Source organism: Varroa destructor, unplaced genomic scaffold (genome assembly GCF_002443255.2).
Source record: "Varroa destructor unplaced genomic scaffold, Vdes_3.0 BEIS01000001.1, whole genome shotgun sequence".
NCBI classification, from domain to species: Eukaryota; Metazoa; Arthropoda; class Arachnida; order Mesostigmata; family Varroidae; genus Varroa; species Varroa destructor.
The window spans coordinates 28,729,538-28,752,429 of NW_019211454.1; the positions used below are offsets into that span (position 1 = coordinate 28,729,538).

Here is a 22,892-nt window from a genome sequence, read left to right on the forward strand (position 1 = left end):
AGCACAAAACTGTAACAAAATTCTTGATTAATCCGAACACTCGAAAATGAAGTTTAAGCCGATCAAATTCAAATTAATTATTATTATGGACACTTTAAGCAACAGGGTTGAATTTTCTGCTACGTTACGATGCGCTATTAAAGAAAGAAGCCTTAGCATTTAAAAAGGAATCAATAGATGATGAATTTGTCTATCAAGGACTACAGATGTTCCCATCTCAGAAGAACCATTTCGTTTCAGGCAGTGTATTGTGAAGCTTAAACATACAAAGAGAAATATAATTCTTATGATTTACGAACACCTATGAAAACAATTTCCCTTAGGATTTTAGTTCATTTAGATAATGATGTTTGGTCCACATGTCTAAACTCGCAAGTCAGTCGTTGATAATCAGGCAAAAGTTTCCTAAGCACTAAGACATTTCTACATATAGCTACATACATATCTACATACATACATACATAGCTATATATTCAGAGAACGTATTAGATTTATCAGCACTCACCCACTATATCTGGTCTGTTCAACTTATTGGGTCGACCTTTGAAAGACTATGCCTGGACAAACGAAACAAATGTTACGAGAGCAACGACATCGATTCGAAATCGGAACGGTTATTTGGCCAAGCCGATCCTACGATGGGTATCGTTGTCCTGTGAGTCACATCATACTTCTCTTTTTAGTTAGGAGACGTCTCAAAAATGCAAGTCTCTAGAACGTCCAAACACGCTCGTATCTTATACAAAAAGCATCTAAATAGAAAGAAAGATGGTTGGTTAGTTATCTCGCTAGAAATAGAAAGGCCCCTCTGACCAGCAGCGACCACTGATTTTGCAAGAAGCACACGAACATAGAACGAGCAGCGTATGAGATGGAGGTGGAAAAGTCAGAGTAAGGTTGGAACTACTGTGCGGTGGGTGATGAACAGTAAACGAGTACAAGGGGCAAAAGAGGGAGTCAAAAAAGACGGAGACAGCCAACGACAACAACGACGCTCGCTATCTTTGTCGACCATCCTTGGTCATTCATCCACTGGCACTAGCAGCAATACCACCGCACTTGTCCTATCTATCGACGGCCACACGTACACGGTCGTTCGAACAGAGGTCCCATGAACCTCTTGAACATTCCCCAATGGGGTTCAGTTCGCGTTAGACGACCGCCATCACTGACTACTATATTTTAGTGGCCTGCTCCCCTACGGTTGCTTGCCTGCTCGTCCGGTTGTGCCCTACCAGTCACAACCGCGTCTCTATTGCTGTCCCCGATTGTCCGGTGTCGCATCCACGAGGAACCTTTTCAGTGAAGCCCTGTTCTCGACTTCGGTTAGAGGTGCGTGGAATGCCCTTTCGGCCAATGGTGATCGTCTTGAAGGCCTTTACGCCAACATAAACGGCACCTGCCCTCATGCTATAGCGTAGCACGTTTCTTTGTTTTTTATTTTAGCGTTTGCCTATCCCTCTTTTCTACTTAACGATGGCCTCTGTGTCGTCCCATCTACAGCCGAGGCTGCCTGAACCGAGCATCCCTAAGAGGCGATGGCACAAAGCAGATGTATCAAACCCAAAAGGTTCTGTAAACATATATATCGAATTTGCGTCGAAGGGGTCAAAAACAAGACAATGCACTACAACAGAGTGCATTTGTAGCTTTTATCTCTAGGTGACTTTCTTAATACTTGAAATGTTTAAGCTACGGCTAAATTTCAGATGAAGACGGGATGCTGTTCACAAGGACCGACTGATAGTGACATCTTATCGGAAACTTAAATAGGACGATTAAACTTATTGATTTCTTTAGAAAAAAAGTCGTCCAAAGGTTTAATGTTTACTATTATATCGTACGCTACACTTTGAAGGCGTTACAATTGGAACTGAGGGAATGTTGGAAAATTCATACGTCTCAGTTCTTCGCTACTCGCAACCGTCAGACCTGTCCTACATTTCCTGTCCTCTAGGGTACTATGTTGCATGTAGTGCATGGAAGTCTCGGTGTTCAGTGCTATAAGGTTTAGCTAGTCTTAGAACTCATACCTACAGACCGTTTGCTGCATGGTTCGAACAGCATTTGCAATAAGATCCCAATTTTGTATCAAAGGTTTCAGTTTATCTCTACTTTAACAGAATTGGAATGGTAAACATACCCAACTGCATATAGACATGCGAGAATCCCCACGCCATTTGTAGACAATGATTTTTTGGAACAAAAGTAGCCGTTTAATGTTAACTCTAAGAAAAAAGAGCCATTGGATCATTTTCCGTTAAACTGCCCATGGGTCTTGTTACAAAGATGTCTTAAAATATTTTTTGTGGACGAAATTTGATTGGATTAGATTGAGGACATTGGACTTTTACTGCAAGTTTTTGAAACTCTATAGAGCATTAGGTTTTCAACTGTTAGGAAGCTGTGATGTGAAATTTTACCACAAAAATGCTGCGATTAATTTTTTGTTTGTAAAATCTTTTGTAGGTGGTTCTCTAAATGACATAATACTTAAGAGAAAAAAAATTACACCAGGTATTGATCTTTGATTGAGGATCTTGATAGATATCTTTCACATTTGCCTGCAGACCATACTTTGAGAAGTCGTGACTCACTAAACCTAAATTCGGAAATAACCATAAAGAATCAGAATTCAAGGCTTTTACTATTACAAACACTTCTATTTTGAGTCACAGCTCGTTGCACGTTTCGCACGACAGAGTTATTATTTATCATCGGCTGAATACAAAATGATATGAATTAATTTTTTTTTTTCGACATTTTTGCGCTTCGAGGACGTTTGGCCATTTTACAAATACATCCTCAAGCTTTATACATTAGATTCGAGTCAGCTTCCTCTGAGTTCACAACTGAGGATGCAGCGCAAAAGGGAAATGGAGCGGGGGTTTGGGGCTGCTTGGGGAACGCAATATCGATATAGGCGCATTAGCATCAATAGAAGAAAAAGTGAGTTTTCTATCGACGCTTGACATGCTATGCTAAAAGTATCACAAAGTATGCAAAGTTTTTTCTGTACGCGTTGGTAGGTGGGTTCCATAGAAATTGCATTGCCCGCACTTTGTGTGGTAACGTTAGAACTATTTTTGACTCTATATCTCATAGAATATATACGATCATAACGCGATTAGTAGTCTATTCAGAAAGGGTAGTTTGCAGATCCACTCATATATTTATATAGAATAACCTTCGACATGGACAAGTATAACGCTATAGATTCTCTGCTCAATACTTGTGGCACATACGTTAATCGTTATTTGTCAGTGCCAACATGAATAGTACTCGCACTTAGATCTGGCAATGCTATCGTATCTACATACGCTCATAGTCGTAGGAATATAGTTGAAAAGCCAGTCTACTGACTAGGCCGTCGTGATTGGTTCGTTGTGGGTCTGCCCGGCCCCTGTTATTGGCTGATGCGTAAGGGAAGATTCGTGGCTAAGGCGGAACCCCTTTTTCGCCTTTTGACCCATGCACCAACGTGATGTTGATGGGTAGAAGATAACGTATTGGGTCATGGAGGTGAATGCATCGGTTCGGACGATTTGGACTCGGATAATGTAGAAACGGGAAGACTATTGCAAGAAGGGGCGAGGTGGTTCGGGGTATGGTTGGGGAGTGCTACGATGATTACACATTTGCATTGCAGCATTCGATGGCAGCCAACGGCGAAATGCACCGCGATCCGTTGCATTGTAATGACGATGCATCCTTGCAGAGATAGAAATACTAGAACGAGAAGGAGGAGAAGGCAACAGGAGCAGGCCAATGAGGTACAGGACCACGAGTCGCCACCAAAAAAAAAGAGAAACTATTACGGGAAATTGCATGGTTTGGCTACAGGAAAACGCATGGTAGTAGCGGCGGCAGCTGAGGCTGCCGAAGCACTAGCACTGGTGGCCCAGTATCGAAAATAAGAAGAAATAGCAACGATTCGCTAAAGGAATAGCTAAGAGGGATAGCCGATGAAGACTGTAAGAAACGGAAGGATTGAGGAGAGTCGCTTTGAAGAGCTTCGACAAGTGGGAAAATCAAAGTAAATTTCGCAAAGTCCGCCTCCCTCCTGCCTTCCCTCTCTTTTTCTACCCGCTACTCTCCCAGGCAATAGAATGCGTCGCTGCTTTGTGGATTGCCCCAGCTTCTTATCGCAAACGAGCGCTGAAGGGAACTGCTATTGAGAGCTTGGAGAAATCCCAGCAGGGACTAATATCTTTCCAATCGGATGATAGGCGCAATTTCCACAATGGGGACAGGCGTCTAGCATATGCACAGACTGTGCTCGAGTGCGTCGCGCAGCGTACGCCGATGGGCTGTGCACGGATTATAGATCGCAATCCGTCACAATTCTTTTAGTAATTTGGCTTGCGGTCTTGTCGAACATTTTAGCTGTCCCCTGTAGTGGTTGTCATTGCATATACGTGTGTTACATGGTCTGATATTATTTCTTGTTGCTGGACTGCTACAATGCTAATGCATAAAGGATTTTTTTACTCTGGATTACTAGGACGAGCTTTTATTTCAGCCAGCGAGCGGTCAATTCACCGCAGGCGGATAAATTTGCTGTTTAAGAAACCGCGACAGCATTTTATCGATTGCTTGAACCACTGAACGATCGTTATCGTCAGATACTAATCTATAGCGTTATACGCATATCCTTGTATTATATAAAGTAACAAATGGGGTTGCGCCTATTTTCACCTAACGTTGTGTTACTGAATTTTATATTAAATAACACTATTTATACGAATGGAGTACATTGCATATGAAGAAAGTTATTGCGTGCTACACATTATACACGTGAAGTAAGGACGCGTGTAGGTTCACTTTAGCACAGGTACTTCAAAGGCGATGGGGTGGCATCGATTGCGAATATTACTAGCCTTACACTAGTAATAAGTGATAGGCGATGGGATCATACATGTACAGAACGTGCGAAGAAATGCTCTTTATGTAAACATTATTTAAACGTAACGCAGGCATGATCCACTAGCCGAAGTGACATATGCACTAGAGTAAACTAGTTTCTGTAGAAAAAAATCATCCAAACGAAAAAATAAGTAAGTCTACAACTGGTTCTTGCCAATGCTTGCTTTCTTGGTAGCCTTTGTCTCTGCAGTTAAAGTCATGCCTTCTATTCGCTTAGTGGCGGCACGATCAATAATAAGATTTCTTGACGTTAGTTCACATACAAAATCAGTTGTGTCATAACTTATCATTTCGACATCATCGCGCCAAACGTTGCGATCAGACCATGACAAGGTCTCGTTCTATGCGGCAGGCGCCCGAGCGTACTCTGAGTCAAAAGGCAAGACTCACCTCCTGCCAAGCCCCGTCCCACATATGGCCCGACGAAGAAACATAACCATTATTTCGTCCTGCGCCGCCTTTCTGCATCTCTATACGCCTGCTGCGTGCTTGCTCTAGCTGTTGTTATTATTGTCCATCACTGCTCACACCGATCTTATCCGCCAGATACTTCGTGATGTTTTTGTTTTTTATAACTACATCTTTCATCAGTGGCGATTCGCGTGTCTTATCAAGTGATCACGGCCACCGCCAGCTGGAAGTCACCTGTAGCTAAACTAGTAGCTAGATCCATGAATACTTGATTATCGAGTTATCGATTGATAGTCGAGGGCAATCAGTCACATAATTGTAGTAGAGTCAATCAGTTCCCATTTTTTTCTTATTTCCTTATTTTGATCGTCTATGCCTACGTATGTACGTGGCAACTATGAACGATTATACATTTTAAATAGAAGAGATTTTACCTGATGTAGAAAAATGGGTTCTAATTAGAGCAAATACTGCTATATTGGTCAGCCAGTTTCGTACACTGCATATATACCTATTTTTTTTTTTATATAAACGTCTCCTTTTGTTGTATATATCCTGTATATGTATTGGTATTATATTATAGTCTGGTTTACCTGATTATTTAGTCAATAGCGTTTGCTTCCTACGCAGTACAAGTTAGAAGTCATATTACCTGCTCAAATTTCCTTATCACGTTAACAAGATACTGATTAGATAACATTTAGTTTTGACGACACCATGTTAGCGGTATGCTTACTCCAAACTCCGTTCCATTACACACAACACACGCTCATAGTTCAACAATACTTGTTTGTATTATCAAATATCTTACGAGCTTATGAGCCAGCAAAATACTGTATCGTGATGTAGAATTTAATACAAAGCTCTAACTAGCGTACTAGCCAGCCAAATTTGGGGCACATGGTAGTCTAGGAGAGGAACCATTCCTAGACAGCCTTCGTTTCGTGCTTCAAGGAGCTGGCCATCTAAGGTAATGCCGAACTGCTCGGGCACCGGACGTAATACATGCAAAAGCCTACCCAGAAACTGAAACATGTTTGCTGCATTTATTGGCGCCCTACTCTACCTTTTCCAACAACTATTTGTTGTTTTCGCGAAGTTTCAGATACAAACATCAGCCGTTCATCAGACCACTTACGGGACAAAATGCACGTTCTCCTTCGGCGCCCTTAAACTGGGATTGCAAGTCATAGCCCTAAAACTGTCACATTAATCATATAAGCAACAAAAAAAAAGGTTGTACGGATAAATGTATGCAGGTCATGCACTTGAAAATAAAGTTCACTGCCAACAAGCCTATTCGTGAGTTTTGGGGATAAAATTTGGCTAAAAGACAAATTTATTTCACCTTCACATTGTGCCCAATTAAGCAAATCAATGCACGCAATCGAATGAAAGTATAACCCCGATACAGTTATGCTCCGAATCTACCTAGAAAGCATGTAACGGGGTATAGGACAGTCTATTTATTGTTTGTGGCATCAAACATTTTCACTATTGCTTATAGGAATGCGTAGGGACGTAACGAACTTAATTTAGTCATGGCCGTTATTGCAGACATATGACCAATTAGCGCCAAGGGGTAACGCTTAAATTGGAGCTGCTTTGCAAATCTATATATTTCTGCTTACTTGACCCGACCGAGTAACTTGGCATGATCCCCAGTCCAAGTACACCCTACAGACTACGTGTTGTTTCTATTTCTTTATAAGAAGCTGACGGTATTGAGGAAATGCTCAGAGCTCTACCATACAATAAGCCTACCAGATGTTAGATATAAACATACTAATCATGTCAGAGTTGAAACAGTGATATCAGCAGATCATCCTATGTATCCCTTAAAAGTGTAATTAGTTGATTGCAATTGTTAAGTATTTTCCGACATTTAAGTTCTTGAAGTTGCGATGCAGCATAGTTTTTCTATACTGTACATAAGACAGCCATTATCTCACTTCAAACTTATTTTAGTATATGTTTAAATTCCTTAGTCCATACAAACAAGCACAATTCAATGTTTGATAAAGTAAAGAATTTAATTCCGGTTGTGAAGAGAGGGGCATTTAATCTTGTTTGTTCAAACTTCACGAGAAGATAGGTGACATGAAAAACAAACGACTCTGTGTGTTGGTTTTTCAGGTCACCAAATTGCTTTAATCGAATGTCGTGTTTGTAACCCATTTGCAGATTCCTCAAGTTCGCAGCAACAACTCTTTTAATGTCGGGCACAGGTGTCAAAAAAAAGGATTCTGTTACAGTCTTCTGAAAATCGTAGGTTTACGCTAGAGTGTGAGAGAGATAGCTTTGCTTGTTGGATCCAAAAGTATCTGAACTCTACATTATATTTTACATTTGCTAGGTGTTTTTACCATGACATCTCAATATTTACTATAATATCTAGGCGCATGGAAAATGCGCGATTATTAAGTACAGCAGCCATTAGTAATACGTCCGCGAAAGGAGAAAGGCTTACAACATTTCGAACCTCCTTAGGGAGTCGGATGTAAAAACTTGGTGAACAGAGGTACGGTGCACTCAATTAAGGAAGTCTAGGAAGCCAAATCATTTCAGGTGCATTTGGTCCTACTGCATTGATAGGTACGCTTGTCAGAGTACACCATTAGCTATAATGAAAACGAACACCTGATCAAAAACACAGTGAAATATACCACGGCCGTTTCCGTTTAGTACGTCAAGATCAGATATGTGATAAATCTTCAAATGCTTCAAGCCTTCACGACGCGCGTTCCATTTCCGGCTTCGCCTCTAACTTTTCCTCTGAGAGAGAAACGCAGTATCTGCTTGCTGTGCTCTGCCCTGTCGCTAAAGGTAGTTTTTCCTAAGGTGCCCAAATGCCAGTTGAGCAAAACTCCCACGAATTTCTTCCTCTATCTGTATATGTGTGAACAAATAGTTGGATGCCATTCCCGACGGCCCAAGAGTTAGGACTCGGAACTTGGCTTCACATCCAACCTTGGGTCCTAGCATTATCCTTTAGAGTGTTGCTCTAGGTGGTTTGGCATTTCTCACATGCACATATAAGACCCACTCGCATAGACAGTACTCCGAACATTGTGGGGTACTTGGCTCAATGTACGCTGTATAGGCATGCGTGCGTGACGAGCTAGTGGATTTTCGTAGTTTTCGCCGTAAGGTGCATCTTCATTAGTACTTATTCGTCGACCCACGAGGACGAGCAATCTGGTGTCGAGACGTAAGGTGGAGGGCTCGAAATGTTTAGGGCAAACAAGACAGCTACACTTAAGCCATATAAAGATATAATGCGGAACCGAGGATAGCTGGCCGTCGAAAAGCCACGACCATACCGCCCAAGTCGAGACCACTGGAAGAAAAACGGAGCAAAAAAGCAAATGTACTTCTTGTGTTGCCGTTGTTGCCATTCCAAGTTAGCCCCGTTTGGCCTGGTTTCCTAGTCGGCTAGCAGGCAAAACACACGGTAAAAAGCAACCGAGGGGTTCGACCAGCGTAGGCGAAGAAGGTTGACAGAGAAAGATGAACCGCAATACAAAAACAAAAGGCGATCCCGGTATACCAACAGCAGTGCCTACACTGTGAAGGCTAACAGGTAGGGGTAAACAGCCTTGGTGTTAGACTTCTTTAAGAGAAAGCTGGTCCTGTTTGCATATTCTGGATACAAGAAGGTTTACATGCAGGACGCCTGGTTATTTTCCGTATTAGCATTTTATAGGAAAGTATTGGCCACGTTCTGTCTGACCTAGCGCAATATTAGCCGTTTACAACTTCGTACCTACATTGTGTCATTAGCTGTGTCCGTTGATGCTGCAAGAATGTAGCAAAAAAAAAAACACGAAACTTTACGAAGCTGTTAATTTTGAATTGTCACTCGTACAACCGTTGTGTAGCTTCCTTATTGAAAGCGCTATTCATAATTCCTTAAATTCCTCAATCTTACACACGTTGCCATATTACGACATGGTTGTTTCTTGTTGCCCGCTACTAATTTTAATGTTCATACTGTCTTTGTGCAACACGCCAGCTAGTTGAATTCCACCCAAGGGGTTGATAAATGATTTGAAGTCTGGCTGACCGTTGCCTTTCGAGAGCATGTAGTTACAGCTTTTTCTGGCGGTGCCCTAAGGAATTAACATTCATCTGTGCACGTAGAGGTTTATTATGATGAGCAGCCGATAGGCCAACGATGTTATTATATGGAATTGGATCAGGTGCATAAGCTATAGCTCCTCTCCCAAACAAAAGACTTAACTCGAGTCTCTAGGTGGCCGCAACTTATATGGGACGGCGCGGGCTTGAGCGTTCTTTATGATGAAGTGGGCTTGTTTTGGGCGACGCTAGTTGTCCCTTCCCGTATGATAAATAGCCTAAGCCACGAAACATGGACGATGAAAGTCTTATTAAGTATTTGCTTTTGCTTTTTTTCTTACTATGGTTCGAATCGCCCTGGAAAGGGATATACCGCAAGAAAATGCTAAAATGCAAAGTCATATATTTCAACACAAAACCCTTCTATATTGTATAAAGGGTTCAGCATGACATCAGCATGCACGTTTGTAGTGGATACGCGTTGTTTATTGGTGTCAATATGTTGGAATCGTTAAACATTACGATTCCTAAACATGTCTGTGTGTAAATACGATAAGTTTGTCTTTTGGTCAACAAAAAATAGTTGAGCCTTGGTGGAGCATCGATAGTACATTTCACCCTTGAACATATTATTGAATTGTGGGTTTATACGGTACTGAAGCGTTATTTACAGGCAGGTGTAATTTATGTTAAGCATGCTATAGATATAGGTATAGTCTGCGAAGACCGTTGATTAATGCAGCCGTTTTTGGGTTCATCATCCGGCAAGCCGCCACTGCCGTCGCACTGTTGTCTCTGTTGTTTATATCCTAACGTCATTTTCGTCGCGCGCGCTATGCTCGCACGTGGCACACTCGCATGCACTCGCCTTATGTGCTCTTAGCACTAAAGGGTCAGGGTTGAGAAAACAGGCAACGCCATACGAAGGAGAAATGAGAAACAGAGAAGGTGATAGGAAGAAAGGAGGATGGAAAAAAACGGATTGGACTCTCTGGGAATCCTATGTCGGCAACAGATGAAGAACACTCATCAGCAATGAGTATTTCTATCTGCTCCCGTTCAGCACACGTTTTCCTCTATCCTGTCTCTTATTTCGCTTTCAGCGAAAGGATCCCACCCAGTGGTCATTTTGGCCCAGTGGCTCAGGCCCTTCCAGAGCTCCTACTTCTGGCAGAACGCGAGAGCTCTTGGCCATCGCCCGCCTATGATTAAGTTGGGGACGTCGCCGGACGATTCACTCATACTGAACAATGGAGGCTGAAACTCGTACATGTAGTCGAGAAGATCTAGAATCGACAATTACATCACCAGCGACAGCGAGAACTCTTAACGTTCCTTTCCCCTGCACTGACATTAATTTTCGACAACAGAAACATTTGATCCGACATGTGTTTAATTGCACACGGCTATGTAAGTGTATAGCCTCCTATTGGAAATACTCTTTATGGTACGGCATTGAAGCCTCTATGTTTCGAGTTTGACGTTCCATATCGCCGTTAGGCATTCTATCAAACGACTGGCCCCCAGCAGGAAACGAAGTCTGTTTATACCCTGTTCGAACCTAGTCCACAACGTGACTCCAAGATTGGTAGGCAAATACGTTATTCATTAAGCTATCACGGGGCATCGAAATCTAATTTCACGCAGTCTTATTACCCAAACATGGTTTTAGGTACTAAAAAAGAGAAGAAGATATTTTCGAGAAATCGATTTGTGCGTTCAAGGTTTTTTCAAGATTCACGATTTTTATTATTAGCTTAGGTCTCTCGATTATCATCTACGAGAGACAAGATCTTGGTAAAGGAAAGGACATTACTTGGTATTAAATAAGTTACTTTCTTGAAAGATTCGTCAAAAACTTAACTTTAGATCGTACATCTGTGTGTATAATTTTGAAGTTATGTCGCGTCGAGCTACTCTCACACACGATACTTGAATTATGAACTATGAAAGCTTTGCTCAATCGCTGAGTTTTGAAACGCGATACAGATAATAAATTTCATCTACTTCCTATACACTCGTTTTATCTCCTTAAATCAGGAAATCCCATTAATTTGAAAGGTTGTACGGCAACAGCGGGAGCTGCCGCTGTCGTAATGTTACGATTGTCCCTTAAATGAGCTTAAGGCCGGATTTCTGCCCTGTTATTGCTGCTATCCTTAATTTTTCTGTGACGTGGAATGATAGTGACCAATAAGATATGAACAAAAAAATAAGACAAAAAGTGAGCTGTGGTCGACATAAAGACATGATAGATTTTAAATTGTAGCGAAGCGGCAATGGAAGGTTCCTTATGAGTCCTACCTTGTCCTTGCTACAGCCTCACTCCTAAGTGTACCGATTTGTATATAATAAGTGTATATTGAACGTACTACTGATTTTTGTCTAGGTGGCCAGTTAGAGGACGAGATGAGTGGATTAGGTTCATATGTAAGCATACCTGCCATCCGTAAAAGAGCACATGTACATGCAGGAAATCAGCTAGGCCAAGTTCTAACCGAAAAATTCTAGTAGAGTTACTTTCTTGAGTTTTTTTGTTTTTCAAGTATATACGTATGCACTCCAATGACTTGAGCATTCGTGTTATTCACATTCTCATAACAAACATTAATATGCAGGCAGTATTTCATAAGGGCACAACGAATGAGATAGACATCTGCCCCTAATTAGAAAGTGAGTGAGGCCGGATGTGCCTCTAGCTTCAGAATAGATTCAATGGCGATTGTTTTCTAGAGGGTTATCAAGAGCTCGACTTTGTCTCTAATACTGAACAATGTGAAGGTTCAATCCAATAAAAAAAAAAAAAAAAAAAAACTTCAAAATACATTCGCGAGCATCTTCTAAATACAAACAATATTTATCAAATTTCGGGAATATGTCGATCAAGCACACTAACTGACACGTGTGATAAAAATTATGATGTATTCTATACAAAGAATATCTATGAAGGTCATCTTTAGACATCCGTGCATTGGTGTCTTTCGTACGTGCGCGTCCATAAGCATAGATGAGATTACCAGTACAATCATTCACTAGACAACCCTTGATCTCTAGCTTTGTGCTTCCCCGACTGTCGACGAAGTAATCATTTTGCCTAAGTATTATATAGATGGGAGATTGGCGAAAAGCTTATAGATATTGCGCCTGCAGTTTGTCATAAAGCAGACCCATTTCTGTTTTTCTGCTAAACTACTCTATGAACACATCTGAGCGTAAATAACAATAACAGTCACTACACTTATAATCAGGAGTAGTTAAACTGGCTCTGATGATTTTGATGCGCCTTCACGTACCTATTTTACCTGAAAAACATTCACCATCACCATCTTTCATTTTTAGTTCTAGGAAGATAAGCTATCGCAGCGCAAATGATCAGAAAAATAAACAAATACATTTTTGAAGATCAAAGCAATAACCTGTATTGTTGTTTTCTGTGATTAATATATTACGTTATTTTATAAGATATAAATCGTGCCTCAAGAGAAAAGAGGATGTTGGGGAATAAACGCATAATCATAACAGCTGAAACGGGTACCGTGCCGAGTACGGCGTTGAACTCAAAGTCGTGAGCTCTCGGGCTCGATCCCCAGCTAGACTGAACGATGAACTGAAATTATATTTAAGTTCTTTATTGCAGCTCATTATGAAGATGTCATTACGCTTACCACCTGTTACACTACTGAGATATTGACGCCTTACAAAGAAATTAGCGCTGCGTCTTTCTAGTGCTAAATCATCCGAAGCATTGCTCAAAGTACTCCTTGTTATGCGCATGGCACTACTGCTACAGCTGTCGATTTCGCTTCGTTTGTACTGTTAGCAACAAAAGGGACACCGACAGAAGAAAAAATTCTGCTAACAAAAAGAAATACGTGCACATAGTGCAACATGGTACTACTGTTTTCGAATTGTGCAAAAGCCGTCGAATTTGTAGGAACAATAGCGGCAGTGCTGCTGCCCGGGAAGTGAGGGGTCTGCTTCAGAGCGGCGATTGCTGGCTGGGGGGTCACACTGCCGGTCGGGCTGTCAGTACTTGACGCTTTGCCATCGGCCTCGCGAAGCGAGGCTAGTTTGCTTCCATTGAAAGTCGATTTTATCGACTGGTTAAGAAACTTCCATTAAGCGCTACCTAGAGAAAAGAGAAGAATCATCGGCGGTTGTTGATGCCAAAGGACCATCAGAATAGCAAATGTGTCGTAACGATGGCTGATTAAAATGATTCGAAAATCGAGAGCCACTAATCTTCTACTAGCTGCCCGCGGTACGTTTCAGAGGTAATAATGTCGACCTAGGTACTAGGAGTTGTGATAGCAATAATCATCCTTTGTTGTGCCATGAAGAAAGGGAGGGTAACACGGTTGTCTCAAAACATGAGGAACGTTTCGCTAGTTTGTATAATCGGATCCCACGAAGTACAAACGAAGATTTTTATTTTTTATGCAGATTGCATCAACCAACGAATTTCGACTGTGGTACGCACCGAATGTCGGCGGTGTTGAGTCTCACTCTAATATTGTCGCTAAACAGGCACATGATCGTGATCATTCCATTGAAGCGTATACGTAAACCCGGGACGTACACTGGGGGTATGTATTAGATACGAGGTGTAGATATTGGGTGCGTAGGAAGTTAATGACCGATTTTCTTTTGCTTCCGCTGTATCTGTAAAGGGATCGCAGGCTGCCGAGCGATAAATATACTAGGATTTGCGGTTTGCGACAACCAAACGCCGTTGTCTGAAACAGCATTTGTTTTTCGTGAAAATTTACTGTCAAACTAAAACGTCGATTACAATCACACTCCCCAAGTGTCGCTGAGAATACCGACGACGCTTTACATGCATAAAACCTTGAAGCAATTGATGAAGAAATTCGGATTGGCTGCCTTATTTGAAGATAAAGTGACGCCAGGAAGAACACAAATACAAGCAACAATGGCAATATCATTCTCGCAAAACATTCTGCTCAAAAAGTCTGCCTATCGACAAGTACTTGCGACTCATTTTGAAGTAGAAGTTGCAACTTCATCCATAAAAACACAGTTGACTCAACCATTAGGGAACTAGGACCGAGACAAGCTTCGTTTATTTACATGCTGAAAGCAATGCAGTGCGGACGAGTTTTTGTTTGTTCTATCTGCCTTGATGAAGCCCATTTTGATGAAGCCATAACCATTTTCTAAATGATTACGCGAATTAACAAAGTTGTCGCATCGGGGGCTCAGAGAATTCAAGGATGGGTCTTTGGCAGTATTTTACTTATAAAAAATCATTGTGTGTCCCTTGTGAAGCGAAGGTATCATTGGGTCATTTTTCGTCAAGAATGACTATAGAACGATATCGTTAGTCGATCGTGAGCCCTATAGTCATGTAACGTATCGCTAGCCGTCTCGTGGCCCAAAACGAAAACGTTGAATACAAATAACTTTCGATTTCAGGAAGATAGAGCAACTTGCCACATATTGCGGGAAACAATCAACACACTTGAAGTCATGTTTTCAGGTCGGCTAACTTTGGTGCATCGCGACCCAGGTCCTATGGTTTAACTTCCCTTGACTCTTTTTTTTATAAGGCAAACTATAAGATAGAAGCTATGAAACGGCACCAAAAATAATTCGTGACCTGAAGTACTGTGAATTTTGAAGCATTGCATAGTGTTTGCAAAATGATGCGATGTTAAACTATGCAGAGTTGTAATTCAAAATTGCGTGAAAAAAACTGAATTAGACAGGCAGTCCGTGAAACGACATTTGGCTGACATTGTACTGGCGCGTCGGCGCTGAGACTGGCATAATGTTAAAGAATGCATGAAGTCGTACAGAAAGTTTTTGCTTTTCGTTCCGAAAGCATTTAAAGTTGCCGGAAATTTTTTAATCTATTTTTAAAGAAACTGCAAGCAGCACGTGTGTGTCTAAAAGGCCTGTTCCGATTTGCAATACCTCATCAATACGTATACGCGCCATTTTTTTTACGTTAGGAATGTAAAAGGCGCTAAGTTTGAGTTTTACAGGATCTATTTTATTTTACACATAGATAGAGCAATCGAAGTGCAAAGCTGTTGTCGACCTTATTCGTTCTAGTTACTTAAATCGTTCCCAGAAGTGAACGGCTGTAGCGGCGTCTGAGATTTTTTTTTCGTAGCTAGCAGAACGGCTGTCAGCCTCGAAATAATTTACGTCGAAGACAACAAACGAGAGGCAAGAAGCACCTTCCGTGAAGAGCTACATAAATAGAAATACTGACTCAGCAACTACTTCATTCTTATTTTGATGTTGAATATTTTCCACCGCAAGCGAAAAAAACGCATGCGATACCTTAGTTGACTACCAGGTCGACTAGCCAGGATGGTCGCCTGAACTGCGTAGTGAAAATACATTGAACACTTCACCAAAATAATATCTATATAGATAAGCCGGGCTTCATTATTATGTAAATAGAGGTCAAGGATTATTTATCGATGTTATTTGCTTGTGCCCCTGTTGTTCTCTATATGTGTTCAACATTGTCTTAGGTGTGCACATGATGCGTTTGTGGCAACATGGAAGTAAGTCTAATGCAGATTTCTCAGCTGGCTATCGTACTTGAGTCTGCCTTCACAAAACACGAAGACAAGGCCATCTTAAATCATCGAGAGTCCCAGTTATGAGCTTTTGTTCGATTAGGCCAAAATTCTCGAAGAGTATACGTATAGGATGTGCAGAAAGATGCCCTAAGCATACCATACATAATATGACATATTCGAGTAGGAAAAAAACTATCCTGGCTAGCTTTAAACTACTGAATGCACCTATAAAATATGATGCACCGTAGGCTTAAAGAAAAAGAACAAATAAGAAACTTAGAGTATGCGCTGATTGAATAGACTGGAAGCATAGCACCAGTGAGCTTTTTGTTATTTCTATTTCAATTGGTTGACATTAAGCAAGTTCTATGGTGATAACAGATTTTGGCTTCAGAGCACAACTCAAAGGACCGTTTACGCTTTAGTCCTAATGTATGATGCACAATAGAAATAAACCTTTCGCTACTGCGACATTTCGTTTGCATCTTACACGTTGAAGTAGATAGTTGAGGCATGCGCGTTACACGACAGCTATATGATTGTTGCAGGTAATATCCATGTTCTAAGCAATATGGCATCAACTTTAACTTTATGGTCACTCAGCTTAAATATGCAGGCAAGAAACAGCGCGACAGTTAGCTACTTTTGTTACGTGGGCAGGTAAATTTATTCAAGTGGAATTTAATTATCGTCATGTTGCGTATGACTCAGAAACGTAAGGTATTATTATAGTGCGTGGCAACTCAGACCGAATGCGTTTATTCTCGGGCATTGGGTTTATTGTCATTGTCATCAAGTGATCTGGGACCTTCGCCCCTTTCATAAGCATTTTCCTTCCAGTACGAATTGGATTTTCATTCGTTGTTACCATCTCTCTAGCTTCCTTCTTAATAAGCAGCTAAAGAGCAATATAGGATGCGTATACTTGATGTCCTCGACTAGCGGGAGAAGTATGTCTCAGCACTGAGGGAAAATGATGGGTGTTAGACTAGAGCTTCAACGAGCTGCTTCCTTTCAGTTCGAGTATCCAAAGACCATTTCTTGGTGCGTTTCTGGTCAGCCTCAATCAGCATGCAAATGCAAAGCTGATGGAACACTAGGCCTGGGATCGGCTGGCAAAGTTGTTCGGTTATGCTCCTGCTGTTGCACAGTGCTCCCCCTTTCATTCCAAAAAAGACCAAGAGTGCAGTACATACGTCTAGGACATTCGCGTGCCGGAATTAGCCAACAGGGCCAGGTTGTGGTTGCTGCAATAGTCCAGTTCTGCGTTCAGGCGTGCCTGCTACCATGTCCTATAAAGACCTATTATCTCCGAGAATGACAAAGAGGTAGAGGCATTGATGGAGAAAGAAGGACAAGGTTAAAGAGAAAGGAGCAGGACCATAGAGCAAAAGGGACCGACAAAGTGACGTTTTCTTGATGTGTTGGCCTGCTGGCGCTACACCAGGCAACCACGAACGTCAGTTGATTGCTCAGTCGTCTCCTTAGTGTTATTGGCTCGGCAACTTTTGTGCTTCCCGCTTGCCTGCTGTGTACGGTAGCTGCCGGCGACGACAGCATCCAGCTCTACCAACAGCCCTACGTCGCCTGAGATTCCGTCGTTTCGTCAGGTCGTTTCCCTGTTCCGCATACCCGCCACCGCTACTGTACTAGGTGCTAAGAAGGATGCGGTGTAAGCCCTCCTTATACCCTGTCTCCCCCATTCTCGCTTCCACTTGCTTAGCCGGCCGTCATTTGCTATAAGTCCCGACAACGACGTTCTTCTTCAATCCTTTACTATGCAGGTTCTTTGTGCTGGCGTCTGCTTACTAATAGGCCTCCGTGTCAGCTGGCTGTCTTATTCAGCATCTCACTTTCGCTGGGTAGTAATATTTAATCTTGTCAAGAACACCGTGGAAACAGACTTTATGTAGGTTCAAATTATTCCCAAAATGAAACTGGTTTTGCTACTCAATTGTCTTAAATCTATGAAACTGTACTTATTCTACCTTGAATCATTCCTCAGCTATTAGAAGTTGCCGCTGGCGATACTGCTTAGTATGAGGAAGAACATAGTATTTTTAGGCCAGAACCAAGAAGGCAAGTCAGAAAAAAACAGGCTAAATATAGGATCGACAAATTGTGGAAATCTGCCTGACCCACATGATTGATGTGACTCTATCTAAGTTTAGAATCGAGATACCATAATTACTATCGTATTCCGGACAGATATAAGATGAGGTGTCTTTGATGGGGTGCTAATCACCAGGGTTAGCAGTCCTGTGAGAACTGTGGATTGGCCGGCAGAATGATAGCCACGCGGCGGTGTTTATGTGCGAGGAAGGAAAAAAATAGTTTACTTGTGCCATGTACTTCTTATTCTTATCGGTGATCGTTAGACATATAATTATGTCAGATCCATTCGAATCGTATATGCTAAGACCAATCATTGTAATATTCTGGATTAATTCATTCACGTTTCATCTATTTCCTACACAAACTACCGCTTTTCAGGTCAAGAGAACTGCTGTGTATTTCTCTTCAAAATATCTCTAACCACTCTTAAGTCGTACTACATTGAGCTTCCATTAGGAAAATGCCTTTCTGTCATGTATATCCATACCGGCAAAATCAGAGTCCAAGTGACAGTCAGTTGCATAATTAAGATGATTGGTATATTTTCTTGGAATACCATCAAAGAAGAGGTGGAGAATCGTAATAGCCTCTGAGAATGGAAGATGAACAGGCATTGGATAAGTCGGCCTGGGCGTTTGGAAATATTGGCCGAGTGCCAGGATACATAACCTTCCGCTCAGCCTCCATCGCCTTGCTTAGCTCTTGAACCATCATGGTCAAAGGCCACACAAGGATGTAAGAAGGGATATATAGACCTCAGATATAACATTACCATATAGGATTGGATAAAAGGAAAGAACATCTCTCAGGTCTTTTTTTACTTCGGCCACTTGGCCACTGATTATGCTTGAGTGTAGCTGTTTCTCGCTTCGATAATTTGTAGTGTTTAACTTGGAAAGAGCACAGAAAGCCTTTGTTGCTCAAGGAAAAGGATCACCTACCTGGTAGGAACAGCAGATTTAAGCACACAAGAAGCACTGAGCAGCCGTCGAATGGCACCAGTGGAGTCGTTCGCTTAGGTCTCAATCACTGAAGAAGTCATTTACGTAGCAAACAAAAGCCACATTTTCACTGTACCATTGTAGAGGCCTATGCTGAAGATGAGAAAAGGAAGCTTAAGAAACAAGATAACAAAGAAAAAATGTATCCTTTACTCCATCGAACCTTTTTCTCGGTTTTGCCTTGATCCCACATCAGTGAAAAAAAAAAGTTTTTTTATTGCGCAGGAACAAGGATAAGCACAAGCGAAACAGTGCAGTAGGCTAAGCATGAATACAAGTATAGGGCACTTATACGCTAAGAATCCTAACCCAAGCCAACTCACTTAACATTGGTACTATATTATACCGTAACTTGGCCTCAATATGGGGAATATATGTCAAGCAAAGAGATTCATTTATGGGCAGCTTCATATAAAATATAACTTTACTTTATATTATAAAAGCAAATGTTCTTGATATAGATTTTGTACAATGCGACTTAATTCTATAAATATCGTGAGTGATTGGATTATTATAGAAGTCCAATTAATTCGAATTCATCGGTCATCCCTTTGCCTTTTTGCAATCATATACTTGTTGTTGCCAACTGGCCTAACTCTTTTTGTAGGTAGGAGCGTTGCATAACCATTCATTCCCCTTAATACCCAAACAGTCTAACACGCCACTCAGCAACTTCTAAATGGGGCAAACTTTTTTCTCGACAAAGCCATAACTTCATCGAATCGACTGAATCACTGTCATTCTGCAGTAAATAAGCTGTAGGTGTGTTCAACGTTTAATATCCCATTGCGGCAATCCAATCATAATGGTATACATGTGCCAAAAGATTCGCGAATTAAATGACTTCTGACTGATAAAGGAGAAGTAAAAAAAAGACGGGAAAATCGAAAAGCACTACGAAGTGACTACAGGGGGTTGTTTTGAAAAATAAACAGTGAAGTAATATAAGGCAAAATAGGTGCTGATTACCAAGCCCAACGGCAGTTTATTGCACTGCGGCTTAGCTGAACTGAGAAAAACGAGCTCTGCACGTACATGCAGGCCATTTGTTTAAGTTTTTTCGGTTTTTTACACGTCTCTCAAGTTCGAGAGATCTCCAACGTTTCCGACATCTTTCCGCGTTTGATGTTGGTTAAATCATTCGTCGCCTCGTTTTAACGCTTGTTTCCTTGCCACTGCTTCGTATTCCCTCTCAAAGCTGGCATTCAATCTTAACTGAGGTCGCTTTACGAATGTTGCCACGACCGTCCTTGCCACCCAACATTCTGCTAATCACTTGTTTTGCGGTAGAACACTACCGACTGGGTTCGGCTTTCTTTTACGAGATCAGTGAAAGAACGGAGCTAGTCCTACAAAGGCGCAGACCATCAAGCGATGCTGCCGCCGCTTGTTTTCTGTCTGAGAGAGCGTCTGTATTGGATTACGTCATTCGATTCCATCACTTCGCCTTGTTCCACTTCCCTCACTCTTCGCGCCTTTTTTACGAAGTAAACCCCCGTCTTTGCTGAGTGTTTCAGGCGATTAAAATTACTCCCCCTGCAACCGTTCCCGCGCATTTAGGTGCTAATGCTAATTCTCAAAGAGCTGTTTTTTTTTCTTGCTGCATAACGCCAAACAGAGTGGACGACGACAAATAATACGGCGCTGCCTCTTGAATGGGTAATCTTTATTTCCAAACATCGATCGACACCCCTTGTTTCGAGGAAGATCGAACCTAATTGGTGGCTTTTTTCTTCTTGCTTCGTTTGTTTAGCTGCGATTCGTTGCTCTTATCGAGCAAGTCCTTTTTACGCTCTACCTGGCTAATCGGGCGACCTCGAAAGGCTACCGTAACGACGGAAGACTGTAGTTACGAGTAAACCCGAGCACATAGGATTCGTAGGATACGGGAGCTGCAGGCAAATCTGAGAACGGTCTTGACTGATGAGCGCTAGTGCCTTTGACTAGTAGTTGGAAAATGACTTACCAGTGATTGGGATAGCCCTTTGCTACTAAAATTTAATTAAGGCTGCTAGTACTTCGTCCCTCATTACTACTACTGCTGCAGGGCTTCGTCATATTAACGACCCGTTACGTGTCCGATAGAATTAGGCTTTTGGACTCGCCTGGTTGAGGTTAACATCGTAGCTGGATGAAGGAAGGACCACACGAGACCGGATATTTTAAGAACGTTTAGTTCGATGACTTTCGCATTAGTAAAAGCCCATTCGTTGTTTGTAACCACCATGACATGAAGGGAGAAGAAAAATATTGCACGCGGCTATCTACACACATGGATACACATAAACGTATACTGACAAAGCAGATGTCAGTCTCCAGTCGCACGAAGGATTCGGTAGTTGAGAGGCGAGAAATATAGACGTATAAGCTTGTTTTTAGGACAAAAAGGTTAAAACCATGTGATATAAAAAATGATAGCCAACAGGCTGCTTCACGAAGAATTTATGCTCTATGTAGTTCGTTTTACGAAGTCTCTTTCATCATTTCTTCATTAGTTGCGACCAATTACTATTCGATTCTGGACAGCTGCATTTCGTATCATATAAAACTAGCGGACGGATCAGTTGATGTACAATAATACCCGTATTCGTAACCAACTTTATTTATTAACATGAAGCCTCTCTAGCTCCCATCTGTTTGCTTTTAACAAGCTAACAAAAGTTTATGACTCTTTTAGTCTCTTTTTACGCCATCCCAGTAAAAAAGGATCTACCAGTTTAAAGAGGAGCTATCAAGCTTTATCAGCTACATTTCTGTAGCGCCAGTGTAATCTATCTGGCCCTCCCTAAATTTGTGTTACGTGTTTACTTCTGAAGACGTCCCGAATACTAAGTTGGTTATAAGTTATGGTGTAGAATGGAATCCCAAACTTAAGTCCCGGATCGAGACTCAACGTAAACAATCTCCTCGAACGGAGAAATCCAGAGTCTATTTTCCCGAGAGATTAAAGGTGATACCTTGTTATGAAGGCGGCTTGGACAAATATCGAACTCCGTTTGTGGAAACAACAGATCCGAGCGCTACTTCTAGAGCACACGTACTCGCACCAAAGGGACGTCTGTGTAGTATATTTCTGCGCACGAGAACGCAATGTATTTTGTCAATGCCCTAGTTATATCATGTTCATAAAGTGCGCAAATATGCTTTGCGTATATTTTGGTTATAACGGTTATAATATACATTGGCATATAGTTTTTATGCTCGGCTCTAGCCTATCGTCCACAGGAGTTCTCTCTTGGGCAATCAGCTTGAAGATAAATTGGTAAAAGAACTAATACAGCGAAGGAATCTTAATCTAATAATTAGGAAGCTGTCGTTATGGCTAGAAGCAGGTCATTAGATAATGCAGCTATTCCACAGCCGCTATTATATCGCAGTCTCCTTTACCTTTCTATATTGCCATAGCACTGGCCCAGCGTCGTCCATACATTTATGCGATTTAGCCGAGAGCACGATCGTAATAAACGCACGTGCCCAGGGTCACCACGCGGATAGGAGTATATCAGCATGGCTTACATGGTCGCACCTGTCATAAAATAGATGTTGACGGTTAGTGGTCTCCAAATGGATTTAACATAGTGTGCACTATCGGTGCACGTGTTGCAGCTAAACAAACCCGGCAAGTCAATTGCTATATTCAACATATAGCAAAAATTATAGTTTATTATATATATATATGTGTGTATATTATACGCAGACAAATTGTCATAATGTTCGCAGTTCATAGTATAATTGTTGGAGGGTATGCAGTAAAAAATGCCAAAAGAAAACACTCGGAGAGTACTAGAATGATTAAATG

The 22,892-nt window shown here is 41.5% G+C and overlaps 1 long non-coding RNA gene across 3 annotated transcripts in view; it reads right to left on the bottom strand.

Annotated features, from left to right (window-relative positions):
- Positions 1–22,892, bottom strand: part of LOC111243157 (uncharacterized) — a 75,966-nt gene that overhangs the window by 42,327 nt on the left and 10,747 nt on the right. For 2 of the 3 annotated variants that reach the window (XR_015329148.1, XR_015329149.1), the window contains exons 4-5: positions 22,481–22,619; positions 19,034–19,206 (exon numbers count right to left, since the gene is read on the bottom strand). This is a non-coding gene — a long non-coding RNA (uncharacterized LOC111243157). Of the gene's footprint in view, positions 1–19,033; positions 19,207–19,975; positions 22,167–22,480; positions 22,620–22,892 lie in introns of those variants that run through there. The other variant, XR_002670339.2, reaches the window with a different exon arrangement.